The 6,576-nt window shown below is 54.1% G+C and overlaps 1 long non-coding RNA gene across 1 annotated transcript; it reads left to right on the top strand.

Annotated features, from left to right (window-relative positions):
* The first annotated feature begins 4,021 nt into the window (after positions 1 to 4,021).
* On the top strand, positions 4,022 to 6,576 carry LOC121095764. The gene is made up of 2 exons (XR_005830200.1): positions 4,022 to 4,725; positions 5,255 to 6,576. It is a non-coding gene; the product is annotated as an uncharacterized LOC121095764 (long non-coding RNA).

The following is a 6,576-nucleotide window of genomic DNA, read 5'->3' as shown; positions in this document are numbered from 1 at the left end:
TTATAATGCAAGAATTGCAGGGTGCCGCTGTGCCCAGCCTCACCAGCCTGTTTACCGGGGTTAGAAACCACGGGCTAGCTGCCAGGTGTACAGAAAAGCACAACCCCAGGCAAAAGCTATCTGAATTCTTTTTTTTCCCATCATGGTTTAAGGAGTTGTCTGTGTTTCGGTCCAGCGGCGGCAGGCCTGTCTCTACGGAAGAGAGCAGTGAGGTTCCCTTGGACCTGCAGAGACCTCGCCCTGTGCGGTGTCATCTGTTCGAGGTGGCCCGGGATGATTCCACGCACGGGACACCAGGGCAGGCTGTGGGGTGCCCAGGCTGTGGGCACACCAGTGGCAGAAGGTAAGGGAAAATGCTGGAACACTGCTCCTCCTTGCTTGGGAGCCTGCCAGTCTCGGTGGAAGCTATCTGTAGGGATGTTTTCTCCTGTCCCCAGCAGCTCTACCTTGAACTAAACCAGGTAACCTCCCTGCGTAACTTATTAGCAGCTAAATGCACAAAGGAAACAGGCTTGCGGTGCTAATTATGCACGACCAGCTAACCAGCCCTGCTAATTATGCATGACCAGCTAACCAGCTCCACTGCTTCAGCTGAGAGCGCGGCTGCAGCCTGCCCGTGCAGCCGGCAGCAGCAGGGGTCAGGGGCTTCTTACAGAAATTACAGCATAAACCTCACCGAGCATCACATTTTGTTCCCTCCAATAAGGAAGATGTTTACTAGTATACCACACAAAAGTTGGGGAAAAAACCCAACCCTTGATTAGCCTGAGCAATTCTTTTAAGTGATAATTGTTACATAGGAAAAAAAAATAATCTTACCTGCTGTGAAGTGCACCAACAACCAAATTGCTGCGGGCACAATCCATGCAAGTAGCATTTTGCTCCCTATAGAGAAATACCATACAGAGAATACCATTTACCAGTTCCCCAAAAGTGGGAAAATAATTTACAGATGTTTGTATTTTACTATTTTACAACTTCAGAAAATCCAAAATGCTTATTTCACTGCTAGCATTGCCAAGCTGTGACTCCCAAAGCCCTATCTGAAGCGGGAGGGAGCTGATTTTGGGCTGGTTCTCCCCAGAGTGAGGGCAGCGGCAGAGTTATGGGTACGTTAAAGCTCTGTGATTTAAAACCAGAAAACTCTGTGCTTCAGAAAAAGAAGTATTTGACCCCTTCCCTCCCAAAGCCCCCCTGCAAGCACAGAACCAAAAATCTTCCTCTGGAGGCACCAGAACAAACCATTAGCACCCCGTGTGCTACCTGTCCTCATGACACAGAGCCCCCACAGTACACCCTGCCCCACTCCAGCCCCCCCCCCCCGAACCCCGCAGCCTCCTCTGGCTGGGGCAGCACGGTTCTGTGCCCCACCAGGACCCCTGTGCAGCTTCGGCAGCTCCGCGCTCAGCCTCTGCACGGGTGACCCTGACCCCATGGGAACCGGTCGCAGCTCAGATGACAAACACAGTCTCAAGATTCCCAGACCTGAGCATTGCACGTACAAATTTGGGTCGGACCTGGGGAAGTAGCAACCCGGCAATCTCCTCCGGCTGCTTCCCAAAAGGCCAGCCCTCCCCCCCCCCGCCCCCGCAGCTTGCTCAGGACTGCTCCGCTCCCCACGGCAGGCAACGCAAACCAAACAGCTTCGGAAATGTTTTAAACTCCACAGGATTGCTCAAAAATTCTGTGTGAATGCAAACCTACGCCATGTCTAGACTTACTCGATCAAATCCACACTCCGAAGTTACAAACACAAATGCTTCGCAAAAATCATTCGCGCCCAGCCTGAACCAAGCCTCAGTATTTTCCCGTGCATTTTGAAACGGGCATTAACAACTATTTGCTTTTTTACCCTTCCCCTGCAGAACTACAGGAGCAGCAAGACTATTACCAGCTGCTTCGGCAGCGCATACACCAAGGAGCCCTTTCCGTAACACCTGAGCTGCCACAGGGATGCAGCTACTTTGATAACTTGGTGCCATCTTGATAAAGGTAAATAAACTTTATATCCTGACTGCTTTTCCTGCCATCCTGGCTGAAGGGGCGCTTCCATGGGGTTGCATTGCACACTATAGTCTTTGCCACATGTATATCAATATATAAAAAAAAAGTTATTTCAGGTTTTTTTTCTACATAATGAGATGGGATCCATTCCATGGTGTTTAAGCAAGTGAACCGATATCTGAGGTGAATTTGAAATGCGTAAGATTTGCCAAAATGCATATCAGCACTTTGTTTATTTAAATGCAGATGTTCTTCAAAATTAAATGTTAAGCCTTGCCGCAGTGCCTCAGCTTTACACAGACACTTCACACGGTTCCTTCCGTAGGTGATTACTAACTGCGAGGATGAGCAATCACAGCACCAAAGTTCTTCAAGTAAATGCTCTGCCTTCCAATAAACTGAAATTGCCCAGTAACCGTGTAAACATCCTTCAGACAGCTTGCTTTCTGACAGCAAAACTGTACCCAAAATACTTGAGTCAACAGACAAAAATAGTCTAACTTCAAATAATTTTAATCACTGGTTTACTTAGGTAAGTGCTAGACGATTTACAAGGCATCATATGAGTGCAGCAGAGCATGTAAACTGAGATCAGAGTTAAATATGAGAAAAGAATGAGAAATAACCTTCAGCTTAGAGCAAATATATGGGCGGGGGGAGGAATTAAGAAGAAAAAATTCTCCAGATTCCACATCAATGACGGAAAACAGAGTTGCTGTGCATAGGTTACAAAAACATGATGGCCATTGTCCTGGTAAGTACAAAGCAGAGGAAGAACCTCAGGTGTCCAAAGCACCAGATGGTGCCTGTTCATACATACTTACCTCTCCGAAATAGCAGTTACGCTTTGTTTAGCTGTGGATTCACCATAATCACATCGGCTGCTTACAGCAGTCGTCTCGAGTTCTTTAACAAAATCACTTGCAAACCGCAAAAGCTCTGTATTTTGCTTTTAACCAACTTTTTATACCCTTGCCCCCACCCTCCCCAGAAAAGCTCCACACAAAGCAAGAGTCTGTTCTCAGAGTCTTATCACGGAACCTGCGGGAGCAACCGCGCACCACTGGGAAGAGGAGGAACGTTTCTCACCGGGATATTTCACCCAGAAAAAAACGGTATTTGTGCCCAAACTGTGCTGTTGCTTATGTGTCCCTAGTAACACTAACTGCATTTTTAGGTAAACTTTGCACCATGGGTGGCTGGCTGCCACCGGCCCAGCATGGACAGCAGCACTCACAGCCTTGGTGCCATCCTGCCTGAGGTCAGTGCCTTTCACCAGAGCTACCAAGCACGAGGTATTTAGTAAGACCTGACTGCATGAAGGAACGGGGCAGTGTTATTGCTAGAGAACAGCCCTTTGACACTGTGCTGCCTTAGGTGGCTCTGTCCCAGCGTGCAGTGAGCATCCCGGGGTGGCCAGCATCCCGAGGACAGGAGCATCGCGGGGTGGCCAGCACCCTGTGACAAGGACCATCCTGGAGCTGGGAGCATCCCGGGGCAGGGAGCAACGTGAGGCAAGGACCATCCTGAGGCAGCAAGCATCTCAGGGTGGCCAACATCCTGAGGGAGGGACCATCCCGAAGCAGGGAGCACGCCGAGGCAAGGACCATCCTGGAGCAAGGATAATCCCGAGGCAGCAAACCCCTCAGCGTGGCCAGCATCCCGAGGCAGCCGGCATCCCAGGGCAGCCAGGCCCTGGCTCCCCAGCACCCCGCTGACCTTCTCCCCGCCGCGCCAGCACCCCGGGAACCGCTCCTCAGCACCTCGCACCCCCGGGGGGCGTGTGCGCGTGTGTGGGTACCGACCCCCACCCTCGACAGGCGACCCCACCCCCCCTCGCCCCGTTACTCACCGCTGCCCGCGGCCGCGGGAGGCAGCCGGCACCTCGGGCTGTGCGCGGCCCGCGGGGGGGCCCTGCGGGGGGCGGGGGGGCCGGACCCCCGGGCGGGGCAGGGACCCCCGGGCGGGGCAGGGACCCCCGGGCGGGGCAGGGACCCCCGGGCGGGGCAGGGACCCCCGGCGGCGGCGATGGCCGCCAGGCGCGGGCGCCGCTCCCCGCGCAGCGCTGGGGCTGGGGGCAGCGCAGTCAGACCGAAACCAGCGCCGCCCCCCCGAGGGCAGCGGGGCTGACCCCGACCACCCCCCATCGCCCCTTCTCACCTGCTCCTCCGCCTCCCGTTGGCGCACACCCGCCGGTCTCGGCGCCCCAAGCCCCAGCCGTGCCCGGGGAGGTGTCACACAAGGGACTGTGTCACTGTCACTGTCACTGCTCTTTGGATGTGGGTGACACGCTCGGTTTGTCCCGGCAGCACCTCCCCGCTGTGATTAACTGCGCCGAGCTGGGAACTGCAGAGGGGTTTGGGGGCAGCGGGCGGGCAGGGGAGGCACAGAGCTTGCGCCCCCCCGAGCCTGGGGGTGCCCCTGGACGTGTCCCCCCGCTGCCTGCCAGGAGCCGGCAGGGGCGAGCGGGGTGAGCCTCTGCCTGCGGAGCCGTGCAGGTCAACGGTTTCTTCTTGAGCACTTTATCTATTTCCCCTCCGTCTCCTTCTAGTCCATGCTACGTTTTCACTTCTCACAGTACTGCTGCCCAGTGCAGGCTCGAGTTATGCTCTGCAAAACCAGAACCGGCGTGATTTCAAACCAGAACGCCTTTAGGAGTTTGTCTGGAAGCTCATCTCACGGTGCTGACGAGGCCTGCTCCATCCCTTCCCCTCGCTGCAGGTATTTACTTCTCCTTTTTGGAAAACCCATGGCAGCAGCCGTTACACGGCGTGCTCAGCCGGCGCTGAGGGAACTGAGCGGTGCTTTACTCGTCCATGATATGTTTAAAGCAAGATGCCCGGCAGGTGGTCCAAGTGATCAGAGTTTTGTGTCGTGGTGACAAGAAACTAAGCTGAAAATCACCTATCAATTGCCTTCCATAGGATGCAGTTGCTTTCCTTTTTACTTTTTCCTTGTTCCTTGTTCCTTTTTCCTTTTCCACTTCTTCACTTTTACCTTTTTTTTTACTTTTTCCTTTCCATTTTTCTTTTTCCTCTATCTTTTTATCTTTTTTCTTTTTACTTTTTTTCTCTTTTTTTCCCTTCTTTTTCTCCCCCCCCCCCTTTTAATCTTACCTTTTCTTTTTGCTTAATTTAACACCAAACTGCTTTTTCATAAGATGCTTTCTTCATTGGCTTGTGTTGACACAAAGCTCCAGGAGAAAGCCCGTGGTACATGTGAGTAGTAGGGGCTCTGTATGCTCTTGCAGCGGGACCCCTTGCCAGAGCCCCTGCCCTGTGCCTGGCCACGGGGCTCTGAGGCAGAAGGTCCTGCCACAGACGCAGCTGCCAGCGCTGAGATGTCACCGTGCCCAGCTCCCTGCTCCCTGGGCAGGCGGTGATGTCAAGGAAAGTACAGAGTCGTCGGCTCTCGGGGAGGAGGGGGCGTCTGCCATTCTGAAAATGAGCCGGGGAAAGCACCAGCAGCGGTGTCTTGCTGGCTGGGGGGGAGTGTGTGTGTCTTGTTGGTGGGTTCCGATATCATAAGGGCGAGTGGCAGGGGGATGGGGCCAGGCTCTTCTTCGTGGTGCCCAGTAATGGGACAAGGGGCAACGGGCACAAACCGCAACACGAGAAGTCCCACCTGAATATGAGGAAGAACTTCTTCACGGGGAGGGTGGCAGAGCCCCGGGGTGGGCTGCCCAGGGGGTCTCGTCCTCAGAGACACTCAAACCCGCCGGGACGCGGCTCTGTGCGGCTGCTCGGTGAGCCCCTGCGCCAGCCGCGGTGGGGGGCTGGGTGGTCTGCAGAGCTGCCTTCCCACCCCACCATGCTGTGACCCTGTGGTGTAATCCCCCCCAGGTGAAGGCGTGCCGCCCAAGACCCCCGGCAGCCGCCGCACTGTGCCAGCAGCCTGGCGTGCACGGGGTGACGCCTGTACGAGGGATGGCACGTGCCCCTGCACAGGCAGGGCAGGGGCCAAGGCAGCTCGTCCACGGGCCCTTTAGTGACCTGCTCGCCTGCAGCACGGTTGCAAACTGCCTCCTAGCAGAGCCTTGCTGCAGCAGCTGCTGGTGGGGCTACCGCAGGGGGGGCAGGGGGTGCATCCCACCCGTGGGACACAAGGGACGGGCACCGGCCGTTCCCTCGCTGCCTTCTGCACAGCTTCCAGCGACACAAACCTGGAAGGAATCTCCGTTGGTAGATGCCCTCAGTGTGTTGAGGTCAGGATGCTCTCTGCTTCAACCCACCCCCCAACACCATGAATGCTGGGATAAAAGAAAACGAGTCCTTGAATCCTGGTGGGTTTTTTGGTTGTTTTGTTGTTGTTTTTTTTTTAAATGTGGACTTTCCTTACAGGTAGTGAATATAAAGTGGATGTAACTGATGTAATGAAATTTGAATGTATACTATGGCGGCAATTCATGCTCAGCTTCTGGAAGTGAATGACAAAATAATTTATCTGGGATCAAAAGTGTGCATAAAAGGAGACTTTTGTAGCAAACCAAACCAGAAGACCAGGAATGGCTCATTCAGCCATTGTGCGCATCGGCTTTGTAAGGAAAAAAATAAAAGCTATCTAAAAATGTAA

The sequence above is a fragment of the Falco naumanni genome, chromosome 11 (genome assembly GCF_017639655.2).
Source record: "Falco naumanni isolate bFalNau1 chromosome 11, bFalNau1.pat, whole genome shotgun sequence".
In the NCBI taxonomy this organism is placed as follows: Eukaryota; Metazoa; Chordata; class Aves; order Falconiformes; family Falconidae; genus Falco; species Falco naumanni.
Note: the sequence above shows the minus strand (reverse complement) of the source record. Positions and strands in the feature narration are given on the sequence as shown.